General features: G+C 33.8%; 1 long non-coding RNA gene across 5 annotated transcripts; it reads right to left on the bottom strand.

Moving 5' to 3' along the window:
• Positions 1 to 595: 595 nt before the first annotated feature.
• Positions 596 to 2,916, bottom strand: LOC136209024 (uncharacterized). Of its 5 annotated transcripts, none has more exons than XR_010677352.1 (3): positions 2,498 to 2,901; positions 1,848 to 2,391; positions 596 to 906 (listed from the first exon to the last, which is right to left on the bottom strand). It is a non-coding gene; the product is annotated as an uncharacterized lncRNA (long non-coding RNA). The 5 variants fall into 5 exon arrangements; XR_010677353.1 differs by lacking the exon at positions 596 to 906 and adding an exon at positions 1,529 to 1,764; XR_010677354.1 differs by lacking the exon at positions 596 to 906 and adding an exon at positions 1,529 to 1,759.
• Between the last annotated feature and the right edge of the window lie 6,149 nt (positions 2,917 to 9,065).

The raw sequence follows: 9,065 nt of genomic DNA, 5'->3' as shown, positions 1-9,065 counted from the left end.
AGGAGAACCGAAGAGTGGCAAAGGGATGTAGTGGTGAGGGGTAGGGGAAGACCTAAGCAAACTTGGAGGAGAGTGATCGAGAGTGATATGAGTTTATTGGGAATTGAGGAAAATATGGTAGTGGATAGGACGGAGTGGAGGGAGCGAATCTGTGTCGCTGACACGACTTGATTTTCACGGTTTTATATGATGGTTCATGTTAGCCGACCCCGAATCATTTCGGGACTAAGGCTTTGTTGTTGTTGTTGTTGTAGTATCTGCACAAGGACATTAATTAGCTCTTATTCCTTACAAAATGATATAAAAATACCCGAATTCCCTTATAAATTATTTGCTAAACTTAGTCAATCTCATGCCTAACAAAAATCAAGGGTTAATCTAACCATTTCTGCCAACTTAAAAGGGCAATTTCAACCTTTATTCGTTACGTAAAAATATGTTACACTGTACCAACCTTTAGAGAATGAGTGATTAGGATAATAGTAATTGTCCAAGATAATATTAATTGTCCAAAACGTGAAAGCATAGGTTTTGTTAGTTTGGCATAAAGTAATTTACTTTGTTTATAACTTAATGCAATGCAACATAATTAAAATAGTGCAACTCTGCAACAGCATAACATTATGCCAACCAAACAATTTAGAAACTTCAAAATTCAGAGCATCATTTTAAATATTGATGACTCAATTACAGATGCCTCAAAACTTCATATTTCTTTAAACTTTAAAAAGACAAATAACATTCAATATCACATCATACACCAAGTTAAGTTGCTCAATATACTAAACAATTTGAGTATAGACCAAAAGTTTGTGCATTAAATTATCAAGGAAAGATCAGGCCAGTCTCCAATCCTCACAGACATAAGTTGATTGATCACTTCAACTCTTCCTCAATGCAAAGCAACTGCAAGAAAGTTGATGTTTAATAACTTATTACAATCAAAACTAATGTTCTCTTCTAAGGTCTTTATTAGCTAGCCAAAATATAATGACTTTCGTTCATTAGCAAAACTGCCTATCTTTAGAGGTAGGAAACATGTAACTTATGATTGGCAATTCAACACATGGGAGCTAAAGGAAACCACTAACAGAGAATGCAGTAGGTTAGGATCTCGACTAAAAATGTAATAGACAAATTCCAACATCCAAGTCTTGAGTAAACAAAATATGATATTATTTCCAACACCTCTCCAATCTCACCCATCCATCTAAACAACGAAAATAAGTGGCAGAAATCAAAATTTTCAACAGCTCACTCACCTACCAAAATAATTTTTCTATATTAGCACACATAAAGCTAGCCTAAAATTTTGCTATTATATGAACCTAAGATAAATGATGAAATATAAGAGGGAAGAAAGCGTTTCTGGACAACATATCTCTACAGCAATTGCAAGTGAATCACATATTTAAGTTGAAAAAGAAAATTACCATAGAGCAAAAGAAAAATCTTAATTTTAGCAAACGAAAGATAAACACCAGAGAAATTAGAACTCATCTAAGGAAAGAAATTTGAATAATGTATAGATCTTCTGATCTCGCACCAAGAAAATAGAAAAAAAAAAGCCACAAACCCAAACGGAAACAAAGAATAGAGGAAAGGTAAAATCAAAACACAGGTGGCTTCCTCTGGAGTTATTATTAGACAAATTTTCAGATCTACAAAATAAGGTAATTCAATAGAGAAAGATCCTTGCTTTCATGCAAATCTGTCGGGGTTTTATAGTGCCCGATTCTAGTGGATCCAGTGAAAACATCTGCACTATTAGTGAAAAAAAAAATAGATTTATTTTTAAAAAGTGAAGAAAAATGATATAAAAAAATAAAGGCGGATTGGAATCATACCAAAATAAAGGTGTAGCGCAACACATACAAAAAAAATACATCTGCATCTAAACAACATAACACCAAACCAAAAATGGATCCACAACGCCAGTACGGAACAAAACAGGAAGCCGGAAAAAAAGAAACTGTTGATAAGCACCATCAATAAGCAATCCGAATACGAATTCATAAAAAAAATCTGCAAAAGTAGAAACAATACACAGAAAGCGCATAAGGTAACCATGGGAAACTGAATTTGAAACAACAAAGGTGTCACCACAGCATGGACTAAATCATCAGAAATTAAACACATGAAAAATTTCTACCTCTATTACAAAGAAAAAAAACAAAATGAAGGAAAATAACTCACTACAAAGAAGTAACAGATCCATGCTAATCTGAAACTCAGGTATTCAAGGTCTCACAACCGCAGTCTGAAAGATAACAGATATTTTTGTGGACCCAAAAAGTAATAAATCCATTCGAATCTGAAACCTATACCTTCAAGGTCGCGTCTGAACCGAAGAACAGATGGCGTATTTCGATCTTTTGTAAGTGTCGGTTCCTAAACGAAGAGGTTTACCAAAAAAAAAATTAATCAAAAGTGAAATATGAAAAATTTGTGTATCCCTACTATAAAGAAGAAGATTGAATGAAGGAAAGAAGCTTACTGTGAAAAATTAACAGATCCAGATGTGAAACTTAGCCATTGAAGATTTCACATCGCTGACTGAGCTGGAGAACTGGCTGTTTTTTACAATCCATGTGTCTTCTCCTCATGTGTTCGCTTGAATGGATAGGAGCCAAGAAAACACTATTCTCCAAACGCAAAGATGAAGATCGAACCATCGACGTCTGCACACCGGAAAACCGACTGCGATTTTCTTTATTATTTACCAGTCGTCTAGTAAACGAAAATAGTTCGAGGAGAAATATTCATGAAAGCCAAGAAGAATTCCAAAATTCTGAAACAGAGAAATTAAGGAAAAGAAGGAAGTGAGTTCGGCCTTTTTTGAGAGCAGGCGGTGGAAGAAAAAGCATATGTGGAGGAGAAGGATATAAGGTTGTATGTGAAAAAGAAAATGGGTGGAAGAATGCACATCTATCCCTACCCTACATATTTGAGTAAAATGACTATAATACCCATAAGTAAACGGTACCGTTTTGGTAGTCTAGCGTATAGCTTTTTTCTTTTAAATGAAAACATGTGCAAAATTACCAAAAGAACCCCTTAGGTTAGACGGAAATATAAGATATACGAGGCTCAATTGGAAAAATTGGACAAAATATTCCAATTTTACTGTTCAGGACTTTCATTATATAATTATGTACTTCTTTTAGAATTATCTAATAATAAACTCATTGTCATTTCAAAATTTCTATTCAAATTTAAATAATTTAGTAATTATCAATTATTGAAAAATAAATTATTTAACCATTTTGTATATACCTACTATATATCAAAGTCAAGTTGTTGTTTTTTTTTTTACAAAGAATCACTGAAATTTTATTAATGGATAGCATTTACATCTTTTGACAAAAAAGACCGAATAAACTCGGGTTCCAAATGCCAAAAACAAGACGTGACCAAAGACAAGGCTTCATTTGCAAGCAAATGAGCAACTTGGTTGGTGGACCTATTGGAAAAAATAACAGACACCTCATGTAGGACAGATAAAAGCCTCCTACAGTAGCTAACTACCGTCCCAAACTCCGACCTATCCTCCAACCCATTTTGAACAGCAAGAACAACCTCCTCTGCGTCCATTTCAACCACCACCCGAGTCCGACCCTCATCTTTTAACAGCTCCAGCGCCTTTCTTAAGCCCAGCACTTCTGCAAGCCTAGGAGAAAAAATACCAGCAAAAGGGAAAGAATAACAGCAAATAAAACCTCCCAAATGCTCCCTGAGCACACCGCCTAAACCAATTTTATCCCCTCTCGGTCTTACAGCCGCATCCACATTCAGTTTAACAAAACTCGACGGAGGACATGACTAGATATCAAAGTTAAGTTAAGTTTCATCCAAGAATTAAAATAAAATTTTGATTTCACACATCAAAATTATATATGTCACTAAATTATTATAGTCTACTATGTAAAGCTTTTATATATTTCTTCATCTTAACAAGGTAGCATTTAGTAGCACTTATACATTAAATTAAAGTAACACGTTCCTAAAAATATAAACATTCAGTTAGATAGGTCTCCAACCCAAAAATATTAATATAATAACAATTAATTAACAATTTAACTAATTATTATTATATTCTTTGTTAGAACCTTAAAAAAATAGCTTTAATATTTCTCTCGATTTGGAGAGTTGATTATTAGATTCTAAATGATATTCGAGCGTTAATTATAGATTCTAAATGACCATTAACTTTATTTGAGCAAGAACAATTAGTTACAATTAACTTGAATGCAATTATAAATATTATAATTTGATCCTTATATTTTTTTATATCTATTTATAAATTGACATAAATAAAATAATAATTTTATGGAAAGCAAAATGTCATTATTATGTATACACCCGTATTTAAAGGTAAGAAGCAGAATTCTCACTTGTATTGTCCTACTAATTTATTTATATATATATATATATATATATATATATATATATATATATATATATATATATATATATATATATATATATATATAGCTTACTCTAAATTTTTTAATTTAGATTTAAAAGCATAAAATTAATCTCTATACTTTATTTATGCTAGACGCATAATTAATCAATCATCTATTAAGTCTATAAATTTTAGATACGGACGTGACAAGCGAAACCTAATAGGACTAAGAAGAAGGGGAAAAATGAGCCCCTTTGTTGGTACATTTCCAGAGGTTTGGTAGCTATGGTTGGTACCTATTAGAAGTGAAGTTTCCCGCATATGCATATGTTGTTGCAAAATTTAATGCAAAAATTTTGAATTGATAAAGAATTGCAAAAATTGGAACAACCGTTTTTTAATAACATTTACAAAGAATTGGTAATACAATTTGCCTCTATTATTGCAAAAATCAGAATCCACGCAACTATTTGTCTCTATTGTTGCAAAAATTAGAACCTGCACAACTATATCTCAAAGGAATGAGCTAAATTATATATACTTTTACCCTCTTTCACACTTTGGCGTCACTACACCATAGATGGCCTATTGCAACATCGTAAGTGGGTTGTAATAGGACCCTAAAAATGTAACAATAGGCCAAAAAATGGGAAAAGGCAAAATATTAGGCCATTGTTAAAGTGTTGGTATATTCACTATTGCCTTTGTTGCCATTTTATACAGCTAAGGCAACATTATATTGCAAAACAATAAAAGCAATACTTTTTAATTCTAAAAGCAATACTTTTAATATTAAAACTATGTTGCCTTTGTTAAGTACTGGCAACATTGTTTAGTTTAATACAACACTTATATACAAACAAATGCAACACTCTTTCAAAGAATTGCAACATTTTCTTAGCATCGGGCAACATAAGGGTTTTATATTCATGCAACGATTGTTTAGAAAACAACAACATTTTCGGTCAAAAGCAACACTTTTTATTTGAAAAATACAATGATAGTTTGAAGTAAATGCAACATTCTCTAATAAAGGCAACTTTTGTGAAGCTGTAACAATGATCTTCAATTAATAAATGCAACACTTTATAACATATAAGCAACATTGCTTAATTTCAAAAACAACTATTTCAAATCCATAATGCAACACTTAATTCAAAAGGCAAATTTCAAACAAAAGGCAATATAACATATGTTTACAACAACTAAGGAAATTGTTTGTCAAAAGTACACAATATTATAATTCAACATTACAATAAGTATCTAACCATCATAAACATAAATAAATCATTCTTCATTAATCAACATGAATTTCAAGTAAGAGAGTCAATGATATCGGGATAAGCCATGAACGATCATGAGATGATGCTTCTCCGGGTATTTCCTCAATGATCTCAATGTTTTCCCCTCCGATGACAAATTTTCTTCAATCATTGCCTATATACCAAAAAAATAAAAATTACATATAGCTCAACATATATATAGCCTATTTTGCAGTTCATCTATCTTAAGTTTCCATTTCTAAGTTTGCAACTAGAATATTTCAAAACACAATGACAAACAGTTTGGAGTAAGAACCATATGTGCTTTCTTCTATCTATTCTCCAATCATGTCTGCATTTTTTGCAGTACCAAATTTATTGTTCAATTAGCAGATTAAAGGTTTCTTCACTTACATTGCAACCTCTTTTTAGACATCTTCTATACCTAGACTTCAACATAACAAATATATTAAATACAAATAGACACATTTAGAGCATATCTAGTATTTTCCAAGATAGATGTTCCCGTTATAAAGCAAAATACATTATCCAAACTTGGCAGAGATAGATGATCAACTACTAAATATGCTAAAATTAAGCAAGCATCCATAAATAATCATTTGTTAAACTTGGCAAACTTGGTATAAGGAGATTAAAAACATTATCCAAACTAGTCAATAATATAAAGAACCAAGTTAATTTTATTTATTAGACACAAGCTTCGCCTATAAATTAGTAACCAAATCAAGTTTTTCCCAGTGATGTGCAAGTGACTATTTATAACTGAAGGGGCAAGTGACTTTTTCCAATAAAATCACTAAAATTTGCTCAATCCATAACAAAGTCACAATGATTGGTTTAGTGTCCACTGGTGTCGAAATGATGACGTGAGAGATTTGCAAGGAGATCGATATCACGTGAAAGCCACATATGAAAAAAAATCCATGTGATGGACACGTGTCTGCCACATGGAAATGAATTAAAAAATAAAATAAACATCAACTATGGTTATAAACTTAAGAAAATTAACTATCGTTTGACCCATCTAATTTCACAGAATGTAAAAACCTCAAGTACATATCGTAAAATTGATTTACGAATCGTCCATGTCATCATCCCGACATCACATGATCTCTAAAATTGATCATTGTGACTTTATTGTGGCCGGAGCAAAAATATCTCTTTCTATAATTTCTGGCTAAATTTGGTTCAAGAATGTGCATACTAGTCCTAATTTCGCCCTAGTTTGCCTTATTGTTGTTAAAACAGGCAGTTCATGGATCTCTTTTGCACCTAGAGTAATATCAACCTATCCAAATTTGCTGACACAATAATATGATTAGGAAATAGTGAGCAATGTGAATAACGTTTTGAAGTGAATAATGTACCAAATTAATATGTAAAAGATTGAATGATAATAACTTTGTATTAACGACCAATTTAGCCATTGAGTTTCCAAATAGGATCAATTTGGTCCAAAATTAAGTTTGAGTATTAATTTGGCCCTTCAACTTGGCATCTAGAGTCAAATTTGCTCAAAATGACAAGTGTCTATACATGTTGGTAGCTATTTGATATATGTCCCTTCTTCAGCCGGACACATGTCAATTTGGATTTATTTGACTCTAGATGCGAAATTAAAGGGCCAAATAGATATCCGAACTTAATTTTAGACTAAATTGATCATACTAGCCACCTTTAGGATCTAAGTCGATCCTTTATTCTAATAACTTTCACCAAATCATCTCTTTATCCTTTATTTAGAATTGCAATTGCAATGTAGAGTATACATCCCTAAAACCGTGTTGAAGATGGTCATCCATTGGGTTGCTATTTCAGGATCTTTGTTAAGCCCAAAATATACCTAAAATATCATATATAAATACGTTAAATTTACATTGAAATCGTGCTAATTATATTCATTTGGAATACTTTTACGTCTTTATTTACTTCTTTGATGCAAGGTACTTAAATATTTGGTAAAATCCAAATAGGAGCGAAAACGGAGCTAGAATGGAGGAAAAACCTTAAAAACGTACCAAGAATGCATATCAGTCAGAAGAACGCTCGAGGAGGACGAAAAGCAGTCGAGAGACAGGGAATAATTCTTTCTGTCGCGACTGAGATTTTGAGAATCTCAGTCGCGACTTGCGGAGGCCGACTCGGGGGAAAAACAAAGTTTCAAGCTCGCCCCTATACCCCCTGTCGCGACTGAGATTTTCAGAATCTCAGTCGCGACAGCGAACCTCCCTGCACACTAAACACATGTTTAAAACGGAAAAACGCGTCTGTTCGTTCCGATAAAAGCGACCCTTCACCAGCAGACACGACCCGTCATTTACAACCCTTCAACAACTATAAATAAGTGATCCATTTCAGAAATCAAGGTTGGTTAGGTTTGGAAAAGTTAGAGAAATTAGAGAAGAAAGTTGTTATGTCGAGTTTCTGATTCAGAAAAGAATCAGAAAGTTTAAATTTCATTTCTGTGTAAACAATCGTGCTATACACGAATTGTATTTAGATTAGTTATTGATAACTTGCTGAATCCGATTTGATGATCTCCGCCGGAGTTACCTGCAAAACAGAACCGGAGACGGGATCTCCGGGAAAACTCTCCGATGATCTAGTCAGTTCTTTGTATGAAGGTTGGTAATAATAGCATTACGGGGAAAAAATGTGAACGTACCTCTCCCCTTTGGCCTTATGGCTTTTTATAAGTGTTCTTAAGTAACCGCCGAGGGCGGTTACTCCTTCCAGGCCACGTTTCGAGGGCAGTTACTCCTTTTTAGGCCATGTCCCTTTCGTGGCTTTCGTGGCAACAAAACGTGGTATCGTTTGTTCTGAGTGGGAGTTTTGATGCTCCATTTAGGAATTCGGGGCAGTTACTTACTTCACCCGCTTCCTCTATTCGGGCTCTATTCGGGTCCCATCCGATCCTAGACCATGGGTCTAAGTATGGGCTGGGCCCGTGTAATGAATTCGGCCCGGTTTGGCTTCGCGGGTCATCACATGCCTCCCCCTTAGTTTGGTAAGAGCCCTTTAGGGTCTTTTTATAGGGGACTCTTCGTTTTTGTCTGGATATTCAAAATTCAAAAATTGTGAATTTCCTTGTCCATCGTTTCTTTTCCGGCATCGTCGTTTCTTTTCCGGCATCAACCTCTTCGCGTTCATTCTTCTCTGTGTAGTCTTTCATATGTAAGTTTTCCTTTCCACAACTTATACCTCGCTCGACTCTTTACTTCTGTTCATTTTTCTTCATCAATATGTCGAACCCTGACCTCGACTTCGCACCGTTCGACAAAAATTACGTCCGTGAGGTATCTCATGAGGTCGATGAGATGGTTGATGAAGCTTCAACCAACTCTCTTGGGTCTGATTCTCATCCCGCCGACTTC

This window comes from Euphorbia lathyris, chromosome 10, assembly GCF_963576675.1.
Source record: "Euphorbia lathyris chromosome 10, ddEupLath1.1, whole genome shotgun sequence".
Taxonomy (NCBI): domain Eukaryota; kingdom Viridiplantae; phylum Streptophyta; class Magnoliopsida; order Malpighiales; family Euphorbiaceae; genus Euphorbia; species Euphorbia lathyris.
The sequence above is the reverse complement of the archived record's forward strand: the minus strand, read 5'-3'. Positions and strand labels throughout refer to the sequence as shown.